The 23,495-nt window shown below is 42.1% G+C and overlaps 1 protein-coding gene across 37 annotated transcripts in view; it reads left to right on the plus strand.

Annotated features, from left to right (window-relative positions):
* GATA5 (GATA binding protein 5) overlaps window positions 1-23,495 on the plus strand; it is a 2,064,317-nt gene that overhangs the window by 1,307,961 nt on the left and 732,861 nt on the right. For all 37 annotated transcript variants that reach the window (XR_011025213.1, XR_011025214.1, XR_011025210.1 and 34 more), the window contains one exon: window positions 14,423-15,481. The gene's annotated coding sequence lies outside the window, so the exon portion shown is untranslated. The remainder of the gene's footprint in view (window positions 1-14,422; window positions 15,482-23,495) is intronic.

A 23,495-nucleotide genomic window follows, 5' to 3' on the forward strand; every position in this document is an offset into this window, starting at 1 on the left:
AGTATAAGTAGTGCAGATCGCTTGCTGACGTTACTGGTCGCCCCTGCAGCCACAATTTACATTGCAGTGTATCCGATCCCCATTTTAATAGCTGATCACCGGCTTCCAAATTAACTGTTTCCCTGAGGAAAGCCTGTTGTGAAAGGAGTCGATTTTCCCAGATTTTGAAGCTGTCGAGTTGCTCTTTAAGGAGAGCCCTAGGTGGGCTCAAAAACGGAAAAAAAAACAAAAACTAGGCTACCTGATCCGCAGGGCTGAGCGGATCAGGTAGTCGCAAAAGACGCTGCTCCCCGCCACTCCCGTGCACCGCAAAGGCCCTTCTTTTACTTGCCTGACCCCTAGGTCACGACGCTGCACTGAGAGACTGTGTTCTCTCATAGCGTGCAGGGAGCCGGGGGAGCAGCAGGAGGCGCAGCCCGGGGGAGAGAGCTGCCCAGTGGCAGCTCAGGAAACTATAGGAATGCCCCTGGCGCTCGTTTTAAACAGGGAATTCTTCTCCCCTGTGTTTACCTCCGAGTTGGTGACAAATCTAAAACCATCTTCATGAGACTGTTCCACTTTAGTGGAGGTAGAGAGTCATTTTGAACTTAAAGGGCAACTGCAGTAAGAGGGATATGTGAGAGGTATATGGAGGCTACCATATTTATTTCCTTTTAAGCAATACCAGTTGCCTGGCTATCCTGCTAATCCTCTGCCTCTAATACTTTTAGCCACAGCCACTGAACAAGCATGCAGCAGACCAGGTGTTTCTGACATTATTGTCAGATCTGAAAGATTAGCTTTATGCTTGTTTCTGGTGTTATTCAGACACTACTGCATCCTAATAGATCAGCAGGACTGCCAGGCAACTGGTATTGAATAAAAGGAAATAAATATGGCAGCCTCCATATACTGTATTTCTCACTTCAGTTGTCCTTTAAAATTGTGAAAAAAAATCAACCTCACATTAAAAAATAACACTGATGGTATAATATAATTGTCCCCTCGTATTTCCCTTTAAAGTGGACCTGAACTCTTGCACAGGACAGAAGAAAACCATATAGAATGCACCTTGTATGTATTTAGAGAGTTTAGCCTGTCTAAGGGCTCGTTTACACTTACTAAGTGGCAAGCACAGGCGATTTTCAAAATCACCCTAAAAACGCTTGTGCAATGATTCCCTATGAGAGAGTTCACATCTGAGCGGTTTGTTTCTGATCTGCTCAGCAAAGCGGTGCCTGTACTATTTTTGAGGCGATTTTGCCTCAATGGAAGGAATAGGAAAAAACACAAACGCTCACAAAATCGCTTTGTGCAGCGATTGCGTTCGCCGTTTTTAAGAATAAATACATTGTATTTATTATTTTCAATCATATGGTCAAAGAGTTCACTTCCTAACTTACGTCAGGGAGTGAATTTAAAAACTGCTCTGGAAAAGCGCTTGGAAAAGCACTTTTACCAAAAACGCAGCATGCAGTGGAGAGCCGGGAGGGGAAAACGCTTGCGTTTGCGAATACGATTTTAGATGTGAACGAGGCCTCATTCCTCCTCATCTGTGACTAATCAAAACTGTAATTTGTTTTCTCAGCTGTCAGCTGGCTGCCTTGGCAGAGCAGCTAATTTGTAAACACAGGATGTTAACAATGTCTGCTTCCATGAAAGCAGGAAGTAGAAACCCTGCAGATTTATTGCCGAATTTGTATCAGTTATTCAAAGAAATGTTTAAAGGTTATTATGCTGTTGCATATCTTTTAGAGCAGAGAGGACGTTCTGAGTTCAGGTCCGCTTTAAAGGGGTTCTGTTAGGGGTTTCTGAGGAGAAAAACAGACACTTACCTTGGGCTTCTATCAGCCCCGTGCAGCGGTAATGTCCCACGACGTCCTCCTCCCATCTGCCGTTCTCCGCCGCCGGCCCCGGTCTAAGCGGCATGGGATCCAACTGCGGCTGCGCTACAGTGGCCGCGCACCCGCTCGCTTCCGCCTGCGTCATCGGAAGCTTACTGCGCAAGCACAGTACAAGGCTCCGTTGTACTGCGCCTGCGCAGTAAGCCTCAGATGACGCGAGCGGAGGCACGGCAACGCGCATTATTCGTCGGTGTGACAGACGAATAATAGCCCGGTGCCGGCTGCGGGGACCGGCAGATGGGAGCAGGACGACGTGGGACATTACCGCTGCACGGGGCTGATAGAAGCCCCAGGTAAGTGGCAGTTTATCTCCTCAGGAACCCCCACAGAACCCCTTTAAGAAAATGAGAAAGTAAATTGCACTCCAACTGAAATGCCTGGTACACATAATGACATTTTCTGGCAGATTTACTGCCAGATCAATTATTTCCAACGTGTCCGATCTGATTTCCGATTTTACGTTCACTTCTATTTAAAATTTTTCGGAAAATGGATCTGAAATCAGATTGGAAATAATCAATCTGGCAGTAAATCTGCCAGAAATTCTCATTGTGTGTCAGGCATTAGGCAAACTGTAACCTTGTAAACACTTTGTTAATGAAACTGCGTGTACCCGAGGTGACATGTGACATGATGATAGACATGTGTATGTACAATGCCACGCCTACAAATAACTAGGCTGTGTTCCTTTTCTTTTGTTTTCTGCCTGAAAGATTTAAACATCATGTATGCAAGTGACAGCTTCTCACCGGTCAGGACCTAGTTGGACTATAAGCAATAACTACCATAAAACTCTTGCCTTGAAAAGAACAGCGTCTGAATGCGGGGGATAGATAAAAAAAATGGTCAACAGTTCATAGATTTTGGCTTGTGGATACTTGAAAGACTGTGCCATTGTCCAGAGACAATAAAACATTAAATCTACTCTTTATGGTTTTTAGCATAAAATAAAACCGTAAGACATATACAAATAGTAATTTTTAGGAGTAGGAGGATAGAAACAATTGTTTAGCTGATCTGTTTATTCCTACCTTGGGCTTAATTTCAGAAAGTACTGTATTTCTTGGGATTTCAGACATTTGCCAGCAATTACAGATTTAGTGGCCAAAAGTAGGCAGCTGTCCAGTCTTAAGGTGGCCACACACCATACAATATTTTAAATATCTGTTCAATTTAAGAATTGCACTCAATTTTTCTGACTGATTGTAACATTTCAAAAATATGACCAATGTACCACACACGTATGTTCAATCATTCCCCAATTATGATAAAAATGATTGGAAACTCTGACAAAATTGCTAGGGTGTGTATATTAATAAATTGACAATCTAACACACACCATACAATCTTTAAAAAAATTGAAGAGAAATATCTGGCATTCCGGATCAATTTAAATAGAAAAAAACGGTAAATCCGATCGTATTTTTCTAGCTATATTATATATTATTATATATTATATTTTCGGGAGATACGATCGTTTTTATCGAATTGCTGGAAAATCGGATAATTTTATTGTATGGTGTGTGGCCACCTTTAGGCTAAGTTTCCACTTCTGCGAAAACGGGCCGATTCCGCAGCCACAAATTCGGATAGAAGTTAGCAGCCTATAGAAGTCTATGCAGAGCATCCAAATTCGTTGCCGAGGAAAAATCTGAGGCCCTGCAGCATAATTGCACGCGTCACTGTCCAAAACCCATAGTCGCGCATAGTGCGGCTAGAGGGATTCGGCTGCAAGACGCGAGCAGCTGTGCCTGCATCGCGTCTCGCAAGACGCATGCCGCGCACAAGTGGAATCGAGACATTATGTTGCTAGTATGTTAGCCCTTCTACCAGCCTCGCCGTGCAACAGAACCATCTAGCTAAACTTTCTGTCTACTCTCTGTCAAAATGCATAGATGTTTCTGTAGACATCTGGCACAACAGAACATGAGTGAGGCTCCCTTCACACCTTTAGGGCTGGAACCCACAGGAGCGCTTTTGGCAGCGTTTTGGCAGCACTGCGATACGCTAGCAGTTTGCCAAAACGCTGGGCTAATGTTAATGGATGGGGCAACTTCCACAGGAGCGTTTGCGTTTCTCAGAAACGCAAACGCAGGACGTGCAGCATTTTGGGAGCGTTAGCGCTTCAATGTAAAGTATTGAACCGCTAGCGGAAATGCTCAGCAAAACCTAAACTGAGCGGTTTTGCTAGCGTTTTGCGGTTCAGCACACTGTAACAAAATGAAAAATAATTCACAGGACCAATCAGGATAAAAACGCAAAACGCTAGGCACCCGCTGGGGAAAAAAATACAATGTTGCAAAACACGACCAAAAACACGCATGAATCCGCTTGCAAACCGCTCAGACAAAACGCTAGCGGTTGCGTTTTGCGTTTGCGGTTTTCAGTGGGTTCCAGGCCTCATGCATAATACAGTGTTTTCCTTTGATTTACTTACCTCTATGGAACGTGGTGCCCATGTTCAACTGTAGGTCACACCATATGTATTTTTACTGTGCATCGAGAAAACTGACAGCTGGTTGCCTAACTTGCCTTCCACCAAAAGCCTGCTCGTTTTTCTATTCAATCTAGTTTTCTGGCCATGTATGTTTGTAGACAACTGTGCATGAACACAATGCAAATGGTGCTTGTTTCCACAAAGTTTAAAGTGAACCCGAGGTGAGAAGGATATGGAGGCTGACATGTTTATTTTCTTTTAATCAATGCACATTGCCTGGCTGTCCTGCTGACCCTATGCCTCTAATACTTTAAGCCATAGACCCTGAACAAGCATGCAGATCAGATGTGTATGACAAATCTGACAAGATTAACTTGTTTCAGGTGAATGATTCAGACCCTACTCACCAGAAAGATCAGCAAGACAGCCAAGTAATTGCTAATGTTTAACCTCTTGAGGACCACAGGCTTAAAGAGACTCCGTAACAAAAATTGCATTCTGTTTTTCATCATCCTACAAGTTCAAAAAGCTATTCTAATGTGCTCTGGCTAACTGCAGCACTTTCTACTATCACTGTCTCTGTAATAAATCAATGTATCTTTCCCCTGTCAGACTTGTCGGTCTGTCTGGAAGGCTGCCAAGTTCTTCAGTGTTGTGGTTCTGCTATGAACTCCCCCTTCCAGGCCCCTCTATGCACACTGCCTGTGTGTTATTTAGGATTAGAGCAGCTTCTCTCTTCTCTTTTACAAGCTGGATAAATCGTCCTCTGAGCTGGCTGGGCTTTCACATACTGAGGAATTACAGACAAGGGCAAAGCTGTTTGCAGGAGAAAAACAAGCAGCCTGAAACTTCAGTGCATGAGAACTGCAGGGGGGAAGAAACACACAAATGATCTCTTGAGATTAAAAAGGAAGGGTGTATACAGCCTGCTTGTGTATGGATGTATTTTCTATGTGTGGACATACTGTACATCAACCTACTTCCTGTTTTGGTGGCCATTTTGTTTGTTTATAAACAAACTTTTTAAAACTGTTTTTAACCACTTTTAATGCGGCGAGGAGCGGCGAAATTGTGACAGAGGGGAATAGGAGATGTCCCCTAGCGCACTGGTATGTTTACTTTTGAGCGATTTTTACAATACAGATTCTCTTTAAATCCCCCTAAAGACCAGGCCATTTTTCACAAATTGGGCCACTGCAGCTTTAAGGCCTCGCTGCAGGGCCGCACAACTCAGCACACAAGTGATCCCCCCTCCCCCCTTTCTGCCCACCAACAGAGCTATCTGTTGGTGGGCTGTAATTGCTCCCCCATTGTTTATTTTTATTTTTACAAATATATAAATCTTTATTTTCATAATAAATTTTACTATTTTTATTTTTTTTTATTTATATAGCCCTCCCTTTCTCCCCCCGCCAGCCAATCAGCGCAATCAGCTGTCATAAGCTTTAGCCTATGACAGCGGATCGCTTCCCTGTCGCCCAGAGGGACTCGCTGTCTAACAGGAGACTGAAGGCGGAGCGGAGCTCCGTCATCCAAGCGGATCTCCTGCAAACCACGCCCCCAAGGACTTTACGCCGATCGGAATTAGGCGGTCCTGGGGCTGGCGCCGCATGCACGCCCATCGCCATCGGTGTGTCGCGGTCGCCTAGTGGTTAAAACTAAATATAGCGGCCTCCATAGGTCTCACACCTTGGGTTCCTTTTAAATGCGAAATGTAGTCTAAACAGTGTGGAGATATACATATCTGTGAGAAAATACTACAAGATACCAACCTTAATGGAATCTTAGAGAGAATCACTTCTGTTATTTTATGCATTTCAACTTGGATATAAAGAACCATCATCATTGCTCTTCTTTTGTTAAAATGTGGGCATCCGAATGCAAAGCTGCATCATACTGCAGTATATGGATTTGTCCAAATTTTTTAGAATACTCATTTCATAAAAGATGTAGCTGTAGGCTACGTTCATAGTGGGGCATTGTGGTGAGGCGTAACGGTGGCATTGTAACGCGGGACGTTTCACTGCAATGCGATGCTCACAGTATGGAGGGTGCGGTCTAATGCATGCAGTGCGTAACTGCATAACGTGCATGTTCATAGTGGCAATGAATGATATTTTTAATTGTATGCTTCACTGCAATGTGTTGCAACGTGCAGATAATGTGCTTTTACAGGGAGAACGCAACCCCCACTGTGAATACAGCCTTCGGGGGAACTTGAAATGAGAGGTCTATGGAGGCTGGCATATTTATTTCCTTTTAACCTCTGCAGGACCACAGGTTTATAACCCCCTAGTGGCCAGGCCATTTTTTACAATTCAGCACTTCCCAGCTTTACAGCTTCACAGCTTTAACAGTTTATTGCTCGGTCTTACAACTTACCACCCAAATTAATTTTACATCCATTTTTTCCCACTAATAGAGCTTTTCTTTTGGTGGTCTCTGCTTTCTGCTGTGATTTTATATATATATATATATATATATATATATATATATATATATATGTGTGTAGATAATTGGTGAAAACAGAGGCGCTAAATTAGAATAAAATAGTTAAAAACTGTTGAAAAGTAGGGGGGTAGGTGGACCTCAGGTATATAATGACCAGTCAATGAGTCGTTATAAAGAGACAATAACATTTATTATAAGCTCTCCAAGTATGCAACGCGTTTCACGGGTCTACCGCCCGCTTCCTCAGGCAATCAAAGTTGGAGATACACACTGCTGTGTCAATCAATGGGCCAAGCGCCCCACCAGAGCACCAGAGCGGTTCGGCTGCGGTTTGCGATCCGCTTGCGGGTGCGGATCCGCTTGGGTAATGTATTTCAATGGACTGGTGCGCACCAGAGCGGGAGGCGTTTTGCAGAAACGCATACTCCCGGGCTGCTGCTGAATTTGGATTGCGGAGGCATTTCTGCCTCAATGTTAAGTATAGGAAAAACGCAAACCGCTCTGAAAAACGGCACTTCAGAGCGGTTTGCCAGGCGTTTTTTGTTACAGTAGCTGTTCAGTAACAGCTTTACTGTAACAATACATGAAATCTACTAAACCAAAACCGCTACACAAAACCGCAAAACGCTAGCTGAAACGCTACAGAAAAATAACAAAAAGCGTTTCAAAATCTGCTACCATTTTGCGGATCTGCTAGCGGTTTTTGGTGTGCACCGGGCCATATAGTCTTAGTTGGTGAAAGATTTGTGATTTGGTGAATAGGCACAATCATGAAAGTAAAATTAGAAATGCATACATAAAAATGTACATTTTTTTCCCAGAGTGAAATGCACTATGAATGACTTTTTTTCCAATGTTGCTGGCTCTTACACTAAGTAGTAAAAGCTGACAGATCTGACACATTTTAGACTAGCCCATCTCCTCATGTTAGACTCTCAGTATTAAAATTATTCTTTATAAAAAAAAAACCTCAGTGGAAAGTCAGTCTCTCTACTCATTTGCACACTATTTATGGCAGCTGGACTGAGCAACAGTCAGGTAGGGATCACACGTGCATGTGCGTGAATCGCAAAGGATTCCCCGCAAAGTGTTTTAACTTGAGTTTTTTTTTTATTTCAATGTAAAATCGCATGCGTTGTGTGGGGAAGTAGTGCAGGTTGCAACTTTTTTTCGCATATACCTTCAGAAAATGCACACGTACCATAGACTATTATTATATGCAATTCTGCATGCATTTTTTGTATGCCATAGTGTGACCCCCTGCTTTTGTAAAAAAAAAAAAAAAAAAAAAAAAAAAGCTAAGAATCCCCCATAAAGAGATGGACTAGTCCAAAACCTGTCAGATTTTCACTACCTACTGTGACGGCAATATGGGAAAAAAATCAGTAATAGTACATTTCATCCTGAAATGTATATGTATGTATTTTAAATTTTACAGATTTTTGTGATAGTGGTGCTTTAAATTAATCCAAAACTAGTCTACAAAGCATAGTCACTGTTTGTCTGCTGCATAATACAGCTACGCAGTAGTGCTGCGCTGCGCTGTGATTGGCTTGTTATTTTCCTACTCAGTTTCTAGGTGTTCTGGCATAAAAGGACTGATGGTATTTCCTCCTTTCTGCTGACTGAATTTCCACATAAACCCTTTTGTTGTTATAGAAATACAGTCAGTGCTGACACACTAGCAATAGTTGGTTATTATGAATAATGATGTTTAGAAATAGTACTTGTGCTATATTTAAACATGATGATTTTGGGTTAAAAAGGTTGAAGCACCACATCAACTCCCTGTATTTTTTTCAGTATTACCCAGACAAGGTCTGCAGCATTTATCACCCAATGCCTGATCATTTTTAACAAAAACAGTCCAGGTTGGCAGTTTCAGGTTGGGAACACACTAGGCAGTGCGTGAAAGGTCACATTTTGATGCATATGTGTTTGTAGTGCGTTTGTCGTGCGTTTTCTGTGCGTTTGCGCTTTTTTCCTGCACATTTGTTTATTTTGCTTTGTGTGTGTGTTTTAATGCGTTTAACTACTTAAAGACTGCCCCACGCCAATGGGCGTGGACGCGCCGGCAGCCCCAGGACCGCCTAACGCCAATTGGCGTCAGGTCCTGAAGCCGTCTACTGAAGGAGATCGCACGCAGGGTGCGAGCGCATCTCCTTCTCGCGGGGGGGGGGGAGCTCCGCCCCACCTTCAGTCTCCGAGCGGCAACCGCCATCTAATTACATGTACAGCGCTACGATCGGCAGCAGCGCTGTACTGGGGACAGCCGTGTGACACGGCTGTCCCCTCCATAGGCTTGGCAGTGATCGGCAGTCATAGGCTGATTGGCTGTCGGGGGGAGGGAGGGAGGGAGCAGGGGAAATATAATAAAAAAAGGCAGTTTTTATTCAAAAACAAATGAAATAAATATTTATATTAAAAAAAATAAACAACTTTGGAGCGATCAGACCCCACCAACAGAGAGCTCTGTTGGTGGGGGGGAAATGGGGGGGGGGGGGGGGGAATCACTCGTGTGCTGTATTGTGCAGCCCTGCAGCTTGGCCTAAAAGCTGCACTGGCCAATTAGGGAAAAAACAGGCTGGTCTTTAGAGGGGTTTAACACTGTGGTCCTCAAGTGGTTAAATACACATACGTTTTGTATGCGTTTATTAATTGTGTTTTATGCAAATCACTAGAAAGTCCACAGGAAGCGGAAATACATCATCAAACTTTTTTTTTAAAGCATATAAAAACGCATACAAAACGCACTAAAACGCAATACCTCTGCGCCACTATTGACTTTCATTATGTGCATTTTTGCAGTTTTTTAAGAATGCACATTGCAGAACGCAAACATATGCGTTTTTTCATGTGGCCCATTGACTTGCATTAGGTGCATTTTCTGTGTTTTCCGCAACCCTAGTGTTTCTGCCTAGTGTGTTCCCAGGCACAATCCTGATTTTGAAAAAATAGACCACCAGTTTAGGTTTAGCTGCACTCAAAAAGAGAACAATTTATTGCAAAAAAAAAATGATGCTTCACTGTTTTTGATATTATTTACCTTTTTTTGCATTTGAGTTTTTTTTTTTAATCTTTAAAAAAAGTTATTACTGCATGGATGATCATGGATATTCCAAGAGTAACGATATTTGGGAGAAACTTTGTGAAAAAATTGCAGTCAAGTAATATCCTTACAGGGTGGCCCACTGCCCCCACCTCAGAGTTTCATTAACTTAGAAGGATAATATAGTCCAGAAGCCACAAAAAAGTATCTTGAAGGCAAAAAGATGCTGTAATTGTAAATGCAAAAATACGTATATTGTGTATATGGATGAAACATAAATCTTCATGCAAACACTTATATGAAACTTGATTTTTTTTTTTTTTTTTTACTCCAAGTCATAACATTATATCTTCCTGCAAATCACATATAATGCAATGGGTTGGAGTAACATTATTATTATTATTTAGTATTTACAGTATATAGCACTGACATCTTCTGCAGCACTGCACAGAGTATATTGTCTTGTCGCTAACTGTCCCTCAGAGGGGCTCACAATCTAGTCCCTACCATAGTCTTATGTTTATGTATGTATCGTGTAGTGTATGTATCGTAGTGTAGGGCCAGTTTAGGGGGAAGACAATTAACGTATCTTAATGTTTTTGGGATGTGAGAGGAAACCGGAGTGCCTGGAGCAAACCCACATGCCCAGGGAGAACATACAAACTCCATGCAGAAGTTGCCCTGGTTGTGATACGAATCGGGGATCCATCGCTGCAGGGTGAGCGTGCTATACGCTACGCCACCATGTGGCCTGTAATATATTTTAATAGCCAATGACACTTTTCGAGCTAACAGCTCTTCATCAGGCTTCTACAATAAATATGTCCACAAAGCACTGTATTGGCCTGTAGAAATGGGTTTAAAATCTACGATATGCGTCGTCCTTTGGGCAGTAAAAACTTAATTTTTTAATCAGTGAAATTAAGGGTATTTTGAGTGTCTCACCTTACCATACGAAAGAAGCTGGCACTATATAAGTCAATGATAATAAGTTGGGTGCATAACCTGGGTACGAAGCGACACCTAATTTCATAAGCAAAAGTCCAGAGGGTGGTTAGCTCACTAATTTTAAATTAGAATAAGTCATTGAACAGCAAGAATTGAAGTGCTAACAAACCTCTGGACTTTTGCTTTTAATTTTATAATCAAAACTATTACTGGACTACTTAGAGTACCTAAAGTGTAATAGACAGAGCCTGCAATGACCGGCTCTGCATGATTGAGGATGACTTCATCCATCCAGGTAGATGACCGCTCCTCCTCCCTTCCAGGATGGGCCCTGGGAATTATTTTTTTTGTAAATGCCACGCAGATGGAGGTTTCCAGAAACCTTTGTCAGTCTTCAGAAACATGGCCGCCACCGCATTACCGAGGAGGGGAGCAGAGCGGCTCTCTCTGTCCGAAGACTTCAGGGCAGGTGATGTATATAACCCTGCGACCCCCAACCCCACAGAGCCTGTCATTATAGCCTCTATCTATCCTATATAATAAAACCCCTGTGTGTCTGCATCCTGTCCCTGTGTGTGTGTGTGTGTGTCCCTGCTTCCAGGCTTGACAGTTTGCTGTCTGTTAGGCAGGGAACACACTTGTCTTTTAGTTTTCTGCGCGCGTTTTCCTGCATACTTTTTCTGCACACGAAGTGTGTTTCTATGCAGGAAAACGCGCACGTTTTTTCACAGCAGCTGATGTAGTTGATAGAGTAAACTGACAAAATGTGCAGAATCAGGATGCAGAATGTCAGTTTTTTTTCTGCACGCGAACAACATATTAAGTGTGTACTAGCCCATTGATTAACAAGAGTTCTCAGTTTTTCTGCAGAAAACGCGCACGAAAACAGTCAAGTGTGTTCCCTGCCTAAACCTTATTGCATTGTGGGAAATAACAGCTTTTTCCAACTGCCAAGCAAGCAACATCTCCCTGTGTGCATATATCGCAGACAGCGGTGGAGGACGGGCGAGCGGGAGGCATCTGTGCCTGCGTTGCGAGGGGGGGGGGGGGGGAGGGGAGCGCTTGTAGCCTAGCGCCCATTTTTTAATAGGCGGGCTTTTTTTACTAGTTTTATTATTAGTACTCTCTGAGATAAACCAACAGTTACCTTTTATTGTAAACTGGTTTTAATTATTTTATATACCATTGGGCACCTCCAACCAATTGTACTCACCCCTGCAACTTCCTAGTGAGGGTGTACTTCCCCTTAGTACAATTTTTTTCTGAGAACGACAAAGTCCAGAAAGAAGATAATGCCCCCAAGTGGAAACAAGCGGTATCCACATGCGCTGAAGGTGGCTGCAGTTCACAGCATCGTAGGTTTATTTAATTTTCTTATTTAAAGGGAACCTGAACTGAGAAAAATTATTTAAAATAAACACATGTGGTAACTTCAAATGAACATTACATAGTTACCTTGCCATCAGTTTCTCTCACCTTCTGACAATGATCCCTTCCAGTTCTGACGACATTTTGTCAGAACTGAAATATATCTGTTGCTGTCAGTTATAGCTGAGAGGACAACTGATGTGCCAGGTAATGTCCACGTTTCCCTATAGCTCAAGTGGGCAATGTTACAGTTTAACAGTGTGCTCACCAGAAAGCTGTTTTGGGGTAATGTCCATTTTCAAAATGGAGGACGGAGAATTCCCTTGATCACAGTGGACAAACGGGACGCGGGAGATGAGAAAGAGATTGAGGAGTAGACTACATGGGAGGTAAGTATGACTTGTGTATGTTTATTTTGACTTTTAAATTTCAGTTCAGGTTTTCTTTAAACTGCTCTCCTCGATTTTCTGCCTTACTATACTATACAAGGCTCCTGTGTTTATTTTCAAGGATCCTTTGATCTTCTCCTTCCATTATTCTGACAAACTTTATTTGATTTCATTAAAATTTTGGTAATTACTTATATTTTATCATCAAAACTATAGGAAAAAAACTAAGGAAAAAAGTACTGAAGCCAATGGAAATCCAGCAGAAAAGGTGAAATGCCTCCCACTCACCGTAGTCCTAATTAAAATTCAGCCTTTTGATGCACAACCTTGTGGGTATTAACATCACATGCAGCTCATTCCTGACTTGCATATGCTGATATTAAAGGTTTGATACAGTGGCTTTCAAAAGTATTCGGCCCCCTTGAAGTTTTCCACATTTGTCACATTACTGCCACAAACATGAATCAATTTTATTGGTATTCCACATGAAAGACCATTACAAAGTGGTGTACACGTGAGAAGTGGAACAAAAATCATACATGATTCCAAACATTTTTTACAAATAAATAACTGCAAAATGGGCTACATTTCTGATTAGCGCTCTCCTTGTTCAGCCTGTGAGTTTAGGTGGACGGCCTTGTCTTGGTAGGTTTACGGTTGTGCCATACTCTTTCCATTTCTCAATGATCGCTTGAACAGTGCTCCGTGGGATGTTCAAGGCTTTGGAAATCTTTTTGTAGCCTAAGCCTGCTTTAAATTTCTCAATAACTTGATCCCTGACCTGTCTTGTGTGTTCTTTGGAATTCACGGTGTTGTTGCTCCCAAGATTCTCTTAGACAACCTCTGAGGCTGTCACAGAGCAGCTGTATTTGTACTGACATTAGATTACACACAGATGCACTCTATTTAATCATTAGCACTCATCAGGCAATGTCTATGGGCAGCTGACTGCACTCAGACCAAAGGGGGCTGAATAATTACGCACACCCCACTTTGCAGTTATTTATTTGTAAAAAATGTTTGGAATCATGTATGATTTTCGTTACACTTCTCATGTGTACACCACTTTGTATTGGTCTTTCACGTGGAATTCCAATAAAATTGATTCATGTTTGTGGCAGTAATATGACAAAATGTGGAAAACTTCAAGGGGGCCGAATACTTTTGCAAGCCACTGTATCTCCACACTTACAGCTCCTACACACTCTAAATTGTGAGGATAGGGAGGCAAGGTTGGTTGCTACGTTTTGGTGCTTTCATCAGGTGCCAAACATCTAGGACCAACAGTGCTGCTGGCCACAGAACTGTAGGAGGCAGTGAGTGCAGACACAGTTCATGGGCATTCACCCTTATTAAAATATTCACTTACAAGAAGTAACATGTTTTGTGCTAAGCTGTCTAAGGATTGTCAATTGTTCCAGGCTCTACATAAACTGTATGCCTTTATAAATTGTCTTTACACCCTGCAATGGGTTTATATTGTGAGTTCATTGAGTTTAGGCCAGTGAAGGGTATCTGGTCTGGTAATAATATGTACTGTATGCATTTTAAAGACTTATTTTGAGAAATATCATGTCTGTATATAATCAACCATTTGTTTATTGGCACCGGCAAAACAAAATAATGTAGGCTATGATCTTGCCATTCACAAAACTGGGCCAGGAAAATAATGCCTTACTTGGGGAGCCAAAATGGTGAAAAAATTGCCCTGATCCAAGGGTGTTGTGTATTCAGACTGTATTCAGAAAGGGGCACAGCTTGTCCAGAAGGCTGGAGGTGGAATGTCCTAGGTTAGCTTGTATGATTGTTTATTATTCTGCTGTTATCTTCTTACAGTGTTTAATGCTGATGTGTAAGGAAAAATAACAGATTTTCTGTATTTGTGTTTGTTTTTTAGGTATGGCACTACAATGAACGATATCTCTGATGCAGCATTTGAAGGCTGAAATGTAATAGTCTGGCCCCTGATCTGGTATTACTTGGATGGAATGAATAAAAGAAATACACCATGGTCACTCTAGCCCTGTATAAGAGTTACTAGGCAAGTCATTTGTCACGTGCCTTCAATTAATAGTAGTCACATGATCCGTACAATCTCTGTAGAGGTCACATGACCCAAGCAGGCTTTGTAGTGGTCACATGACCCAGGCAGGCTCTGTAGCGGTCACATGACCCAGGCATGCTTTGTAGCATAAGTTTGTGGAAAGAGAAGTATGGAGCAAACTTTTACATCTGGTCATAATTATACATCTGGTCATGCGCCTCCAGTTTAGCTAAAAACAACATTGCTGACAGAATGGTTCATGAACATTTACGTTCTGGAAAAGGCAATCCAAGCTGATACCCACCTTACCCTGGACGTCATCCTAATGGGTGTTTGGAGATGCTGAGACAGATTTGAATTTTCATAATGAAAGACACGTTTGCCACAAAGACACCACAGCCCCAAATCCCTGCTTATGCCACAAAGAGATCAATGTGTGCAGAAAATCCATAGGATGATGTGTAATGCTCTTCATGTAAAGTCTGGACAGTAAACAAAGGAGATCCTTTGACTGTTTCTCCATTTCAGTCAATCCTCACCACTGGCATGGGTATGGCCCTCAAGGACTGGAGTTTGACACCTGTGTAATATAGAGTAGAGGTATCTTCTGTGAGGCTGCAGACTAAAAGGAACATCCACGCCTGCAGAGAAGAGGAATGGCAACCACTGCAAAGGACATATTTGTGTAAACAACACTTACAATATGAAGTTGGTGGCTGAGCTTTTGGATGGAATGATTTTGTCCAGAAAGGCATGCAATCTGTCACTTACTACATCCTGGATGGGACTCAGCAAAGAGGCCTGAAAATGAGCCCTTGAAAAGTAACTCGGCAACCAAAATGCTGAAAATATCAGGAAGTTGTGAGTCTCACAAGCGCAGCCCAACTCTGTTTATCGGTGAAACAAGTCCTGGTAAGATTTTTTTTCATTTTCACAGAAAAGTATTTTATTTAAAGATGATTTGTGCAACCTTGTTATTCAAATGTATGCAGTATGAAAATAGACTTGTTGAATGAAGCCAAGGTGGTATTCAACTGGTCAATTTTTAAGCTGCATACATTTGCATAAGTCTTTTACATAATCTTTACATTGCCCACCCTCCTCAAGTACTGTATTCATAACAGCTGCATGACCTGAAACACCAAGGATTTTCAAATTGTCAGATAGATGGAACCAAAGGAAAGGGAACAATAATGATTACCAATATTCAAAGCACATAGTGAGGTGATCAATACCACCATAGCACCAAAGAGCTAATGCGCTAGCTGAAATGGAGGCTTTCTGGTCAGGTGGTCACAGAGTGGTTGTAACTCTGCATGCTGTATTGCTGCCACTGCATGGAGAGTATGCTCAGCATATGAATTCGGAACACCCAATTACTCCCAAACATCACACTTCAGCACCGAACAAGCGGACAGAGTCAGGGGAGCTAGCATTTCACGGGGCTCCAATACTTTCTCCTATAAAGGCATACGAGGGAAGACCCTGTCTGCTTTTTTGGTACTGAAATGATACTGAAGTGTGTTGTTCAGCCGTATTTGGGTCTTCCGAATTCCTTATGCCAAATTCAAACACCAACACTAGTGGAGAGTCCAGCAGCTCTGAAAATGCCAGAATCAGCAGACATTTTGGTCATAGCTTGCCTGATATTTGTGTTGCCAGGCAGCTGATTTCCCACATACATTTATAGTTATGATTTTTTTTCCTAGTACTTATATAACGCCGACATCTTCTGCAGCGATGTACAGAGTATAAATAGTCTTGTCACTAACTGTCCTCAGAGTAGCTCACAATCTTACCATAGTCCTAGTCTAATGACCTACCATATTATTATTATTATTATGATGGATTTATATAGCACTGACACCTTCTGCAGCACTTTCCAGAGTACATAGTCATGTCACTGACTGTCCTCAGAGGAGCTCACAATCTAATCCTATCATAGTCTAATGTCTTACCCCATTATTGTTATGTATTTATACAGCACTGACATCTTCCGTAGCGCTGTACAGCATATATCATCATGTCACTGACTATCCCTCAGAGGAGGCTTTCAATCTAATCTCTACTATCGGTGTATGGCCATCGTATTCTAGGGCCGCTTTTAGGGGGAAGCCAATTAACCTATCTATGTTTTTTGGATGTGGGGGAAAACCAGAGTGCCAGGAGGAAACTCAAGCAAACACAGGGAGAGCATACAAACTCCGTACAGATAGTGCCCTGGATAGGAACACAGCACTGCAAGGCAAGTGTTCTATCCACTATGCCACTGTATTGCCTATGTGGGGCTGTCTTATAGTTGATGTACAGTGGAGTAACAGTTCCAAGATTTTCAAATGCCCAATGACCACAGGTGAGGTAAGTGCAAGTACCAGTGCTGCCAAGCCAGCACTGAGGCACAGCTGTTAAAAAGGGACATGATGGGCAGCACGGGTTGTGTCGTTTTGTATACTGGAGGTTCAGCTCCAGCATATTGGCTGCAGTATTGGGGACTTGATTTGAGAGTAGCCAAGGGGTAGTTTGGGCAGCAGAGATTTGGTCCAGCAGATTGCCTGCGGCTTACGGACACAATGAAGCCAAGTGTCGGTGAGGGTAGTTTTGGTGCCGGTGTTTTGCTACTGAAGTTATAGGAGGGTTAGGGGATATAGGATTAGTCTTAGTTATAGGAGGGTTGGTGTTAGGAGATAGAGTAGGGAGAGGGTTAATTCAATGACGATGACGGTAATATCAGCATGGAACTTGCCGGTGCTAAACCATTAAGGTACATACACAACGTCGGATTTTTCTGAACGCCTTGACGTTCAAATCGGTCGTATGAATATGAACGACAGTTGGACGTGTGATAGCAGCAGTTTTGGCCGATCCGCTTGGCGGATTCGTTAAACTAACTGTCGTTCAAATGACAGTTAGGTCCGTACGTGTGTACAAATGACTGAGTCATTTGTACAAGTAATTGCCATTCAAACATAAAGTCTTTTGATCAGTGGTTAGTTCTGGTCCATTGTTCTTTCCAGTCCATTTACCAGTCAAATGACATGTAAATTAGCTGGCATTAGCATATCAGCCGTTTTGTCGTCTGTGTGTACAAGACGTCTGAATGACTTTTTGTTTGAATGACAAGTCGTTCAAATGTCAGGTTTGAATGACAATCTGGCGTAAAATCAGATTTGTGTACGCACCTTTAGAACAGTGCTGTCCACTGTCCACTTTTTGAAAATACAAGGAGGAGGGTCGCTACACTTGAGTTCTCATTTTAAATGTTTTGTGACATTTTCCCCTCCCAAAAGTACACATAATTAGGCAATGTTTCCCCTGAAAAATACATATAACTAGACGGGGCTCCCAAAAACAAATACACATAATTAGGCAGAGTTAAAGGAAACCAGAGATGATAAAAATTAAAAGATTTATACATTCCTGGCTCTTCCTCCAGCCCCATGCGCACGGATCGCTCCCACCAATCTAGGCCAATCTGCTCTAGAGAAGTGCACACTCTACGTATCTCTCCAGCAGCCACCGGAGAAATACATAAAGGGCGCACTTCTCTTGCGCAGACTGGCCGAAGCTATGGGACCCGGTACCGGCAGCGGCGATACAGAAGACTGAGGACAGTGGTGTGGGAGCTATTCGTGAGCATGGGGCTGGAGGAAGCCCCGGGTATGTATAAAACTTTTATTTATCGTCTCTGGTACACTTTAACCTCCCCCTAAAAAATCAGTTTATCCCTATTCAATCAGTGCCCCCTGAGGTCCGGCAGTTAAGACATCTGAAAACCTAAATAATATAATCATCTGTCAGGAGACTTCATTCCAGTGCCGATCTCTGGCGTTGCAAAGTTCGCAGCATTGGGGAGGCCGAGAAATGCACACTATCTGCGCTGCCCTTTTTCCCCACACCAATCGCCGGTTGCGTCATTGGCAAGCCCTAGTATCCAATAGGGAGAACAGATCTCCGGCACCATCTGCTCCTCCCCATCCCCTCACCATTCGGGAATTTAAGAGAAACTGTAGTGAAAATAATGAATAAAATTGTTTATTTTTTAGAAAATGTATTTATAGATTATTTAGTCAGTGTTTGCCCATTGTAAAAAATTCCTCTCTCTAATTTACATTCAGAATGTTATCGCTGGTGGTGACATCTTTAGTTCTGCTAGGTGAACTGTATGGAATGTTTGTCACTGAGAGTTCTGTGCACAGAGAGAGATACCGCTTGCTTGGCAGTTGGGAAAAAAATGTTATTTCCCACAATGCAGCTAGGTTCACAGATAGCAAACTGTCAGGACCATAGTCATGACATCACACTGTGGGAGGAGTTTCACCACAATAATTTCAGAGGCAGAAGAGTCTCAATCTTCTAACTGTAGTATTAAATACTTAACGCAGGAAGAAGTAAAGGCAAGACTATATAAATTAAAAATAGACAAGGCACCTGGCCCGGATGGCATGCATCCTCGGGTCCTAAGAGAATTAAGTTCAGTTATAGCTAAGCCCCTTTATCTTATCTTTTGTGACTCTCTTGCAACTGGCAGAGTCCCAGTGGATTGGCGTACAGCCCACGTTTTCCCATTATTAAAGAAGGGCAAAAAATCTGATCCTGGAAATTATAGACCTGTAAGCTTAACATCAGTTGTATGCAAACTATTTGAGGGGTTACTAAGAGATACTATACATGACTTCATAGTAGAAAATAATCTTATTTCTCAGCATCAACATGGGTTTACTAAAGACAGGTCCTGTTTGACTAACATGCTCAGCTTTTATGAGGTAGTGAATGCTAATATGGATATTGGGAATGCTGTAGATGTGATATACTTGGACTTTGCAAAGGCCTTCGACACTGTTCCCCACAAAAGTCTGGTGCAAAAGTTGAGGATGCAAGGACTGAGGAAGAGTCTGTGTTCATGGATAGGGAACTGGCTAATGGACAGAAAACAAAGAGTTGTGGTCAATGGATCGTACTCAAAATGGGAGACTCTTAGCAGTGGGGTCCCACAGGGGTCTGTACTGGGTCCAGTGCTCTTCAATTTATTTATTAATGACCTAGTAGATGCAGTAGTGAGCAATGTTGCTATTTTTGCAGATGATACAAAATTGTGCAGAATCATCAACTCTCAGGAAGATAGTGTCATATTGCAACAGGATCTGGATAGGATGGCTATATGGGCACATACATGGCAGATGAAATTCAATGTTGACAAATGTAAAGTCATGCATTTTGGTCGTACCAATGGTCTAGCACCATACAAAATAAATGGGATACAGTTGGGGACATCAAACTTGGAGAAGGACTTAGGAGTACTCATCGACATCAAGTTAAATAATCGTACTCAATGCCAAGCCGCTGCAGCTAAAGCGAACAAAATTTTGGGATGCATTAAAAGGGAAATAAAAACTCGAGATGCTAGCATAATATTGCCCCTGTTTAACTCTCTAGTAAGGCCACATCTGGAATATGGAATTCAGTTCTGGGCACCACATTACAAAAAAGATATTGCAGTGTTAGAGCAGGTGCAGAGACGAGCTACAAAATTGATACGTGGGATGGAAGGTCTCGCTTACCAAGAAAGGTTAGATAAACTGGGCTTATTTAGTCTAGAGACGCCTTAGAGGAGATCTAATTAACATGTATAAATACATCAGAGGGCAATATAATAGCTTGGCGGATGAGCTTTTTGTCCCTAGGCCTTCTCAAAGGACTAGAGGACATGATCTGTGCATGGAGGAAAAACGTTTTAGCCATTTATTTAGGAAAGGGTTCTTTACAGTAAGAGTGATTAAGATGTGAAATGCATTGCCACAGGAAGTCGTTATGGCAAACTCTATACCTGCATTTAAAGGGGGCTTAGATGCTTTCCTTGCGTTGAAAGACATCCATGGCTACAATTACTAGGTTATGCCTAATGATGTTGATCCAGGGATTTTATCTGATTGCCATCTGGAGCCAGGAAGGAATTTTTTTCTTTTGGGGCTAATTGGACCATGCCTGGTGGGGGTTTTTTCACCTTCCTCTGGATCAACAGGGGTATGTGGGGGACGGGCTGGAGTTGTACTTTGTACTGGTTGAACTCGATGGACATATGTCTTTTTTCAACCAAAATAACTATGTAACTATATCAGCCACACAGGACCCCCCTGATGATCTATTCGAGAAAAGGAGAAGATTTCCTGTGGAAAGGGGTTATCGGCTACTGATTAAGATACAATTCAGTTCTTGGTTAAAGTTCCTCTGTACTGTCCTCTGAATGGAAGACTTGTAAGGGGGGCAGGAGAAAAAAATTGAAGAAACAGGAGGAATGGGGCGGGGGGGGGGGGGGTGTCACAGAAAGAGCTCTGGTGGGCGGAATGCACCCTGTAGGCCACCTGTTGAACAGCACTGCATTAGAAGAATATTGTAAAGAGTATTCAAAATAATGGAAATCCTGGTGTCTAACTTATCATGTGTCTCTGTTACAGCCATCATGTTACCCATATAGTGGCTGATATTGTGGTGAAAGCCCTCCCACATTGTGATATGATGACCAATGTCATGACAGTTTCCTTTTTGTGAACCTTACATTGTGGGATATAATAGCAGTTTCCAACTGCCAAGCATCCAGTATCTCCAACTGTGCATATGCATATTTATAAAAAAAAAAAAAAAAATTGGCCTATCACATTGTTAGGGGGTGTGGATATAGATAATGGCAGTTTGTGCTATCTAGTTTTTTTCTTGTCTTCCAGTAGTAAAGATGATGACTTACAGGCTCAATGTGGATCAAAAACATGAACAAATTACATGGCGAATATCAATCATTTCTTGATCTATTTTTTAAATTCTCACTGTCAGGAACCAACCCCACGGCAAGCCTGCAGAAACTGTTCCCGATTGGGGGTTTTGACCAGATCGAGAGGGGAAGCAGCCTTATTCAAGTGAACACAAGGCTGTCACCCCTCAAAACACTTCTCAATGCCACCACTAGCTGCTGCTAGACACTTCGACACTTCCCACTCTGCTGTCGAGTGGCCTGCACTCAGTCCAGCATTTTCGTATTTGGGTCAGCTGCGCACTTAGGCCAAAATACGGGAACGCCACCCACACAATACAATCACACAGTAGCAAGACACAATCAGGCACTTAACTTGTAACACAAATTGCACTGCAGTCTCTCCAAGACTATGAGTTTTTGCTAGTACATCAGAAGTCAAGCTTATTAAATAAATATTTAATATTCCAGAAAAGAGTGGAACAGTGCAGAAAGTAATATACACAAAAGATTTACAAAAACAAGGTAAAAATTACAAAGACACAACAAAACAGTTTGCTCAAAAATAAAAACGGGAATAAAAATGTTACCAGCATGAAGGTCTGAACGTTGTTTGCGAGGAGCACACAGTTTCTGGTTGGACCAGGGCAGTTCTAGCATCTTTGCTATCTCCAGGGAACTACGAGGTTTGAGTGTTCTATGCTGGCTGTTATAGGCCGAATGGTAGCCCGGGGCACTTAATGTTCAGTCCCAAAACAAATGCAATTTCCCCAGATTTTTTACATCACTGTCTGCAGAGCCCCCTGTCACATCTGGGCTTGCTGTGACATGCAAATTTCAAGGGTTTCCTATTTTAGCTTCCAACTTTCCAGACTCAGTCCTGATTGTATATTGGGTCAACCAGGGCTGTTTACATGCATACAAAGTTCAAAGTAATGCAACACCTTTTCAGCAGATTCAGGACAAAAGAGTGGGTTGTTATCTAATTACCTGTTTCCTTGCTGGAGGAAGCAGTGTCCAGAGGAAACTGAATGCAAATGTACTTTACACTGCCATACAGACAATCAAATTAGCAGCTTCATTCAGCCTGGTGCCCAATTATACTCCAAAGCCAGCTGCCAGACTGGCCTCTTAACATACATACACATCTGAAATAGTACACAGCAGACAGAAAAATGAAAAATATGGCTTCTGTATTATATGCAATATGTCTGCTATATTATACACAACCTTACACTCACTTTGCAATATATTGATTTATTTGCCCCTCCCTGCAATTTTTCTGTAACATTCCTATTTAATCCAGGAGCATGGCGCCACAGAGGACCAATGACACTCCAGGAAATGACCTGGAATGCCTTTGATTGAAAACTGTCCTGCTGCCTTCTTCGGTATACGATTGCTGACCCTGTTATATGGCAGAAATTATTTTCTTTACTATCAAGAGGAGAAATAATGACTGCACATGTCATATGGGTAACACGATGGCTGTAGTTGTTGTATGACAGAAATTATGCCCTTACTAGCATGGGGAGAAATAATGACTGTGCGTGGCTTTACTTGTTATATGGCAGAAATGATGCCTGTACTAGCTTGGGGAGAAATAATGCCTGCACATGTCACATGGGTAACATGATGACTGTACTTGTTATATGGCAGAAATTATGTCTTGACTAGCATGGGGAAAAATAATGAGTGCACATATGAGTGTCATATGGGTAACATGATGGCTGTACTTGTTATATGGCAGAAATTATGACTTTACTAGTAGGAGAATAAACAATACCTCTACATGTCATATGGGTAACATGATGGCTGTACTTGTTATATGGCAGAAATTATGACTTTACTAGTAGGAGAATAAATAATGCCTGTACATGTCATATGGGTAACATGATGGCTGTACCTGTCATATGGCAGAAATGATGCACTTACTAGTATGGGGAATGCACGCGTTATATGGGTAACATGATGGCTGTACTTGTTATATGGTGAAAAGATTTTTTTATTACTATTGGGGGAAATGATGAGTGCATGCATTATATTGGTAACATGATGCCTTAGGTAGGTAAGTATTCAAATCCTACACCCCCTCTCTAGTTACAGGTTTAATTTAACAAAAGTTTTTTTTTTTTTGCCTTTTCACCCACACATAAGTACCCTGTGACTGTAGCCTTGTACAGC

Source organism: Hyperolius riggenbachi, chromosome 12 (assembly GCF_040937935.1).
Source record: "Hyperolius riggenbachi isolate aHypRig1 chromosome 12, aHypRig1.pri, whole genome shotgun sequence".
NCBI classification, from domain to species: Eukaryota; Metazoa; Chordata; class Amphibia; order Anura; family Hyperoliidae; genus Hyperolius; species Hyperolius riggenbachi.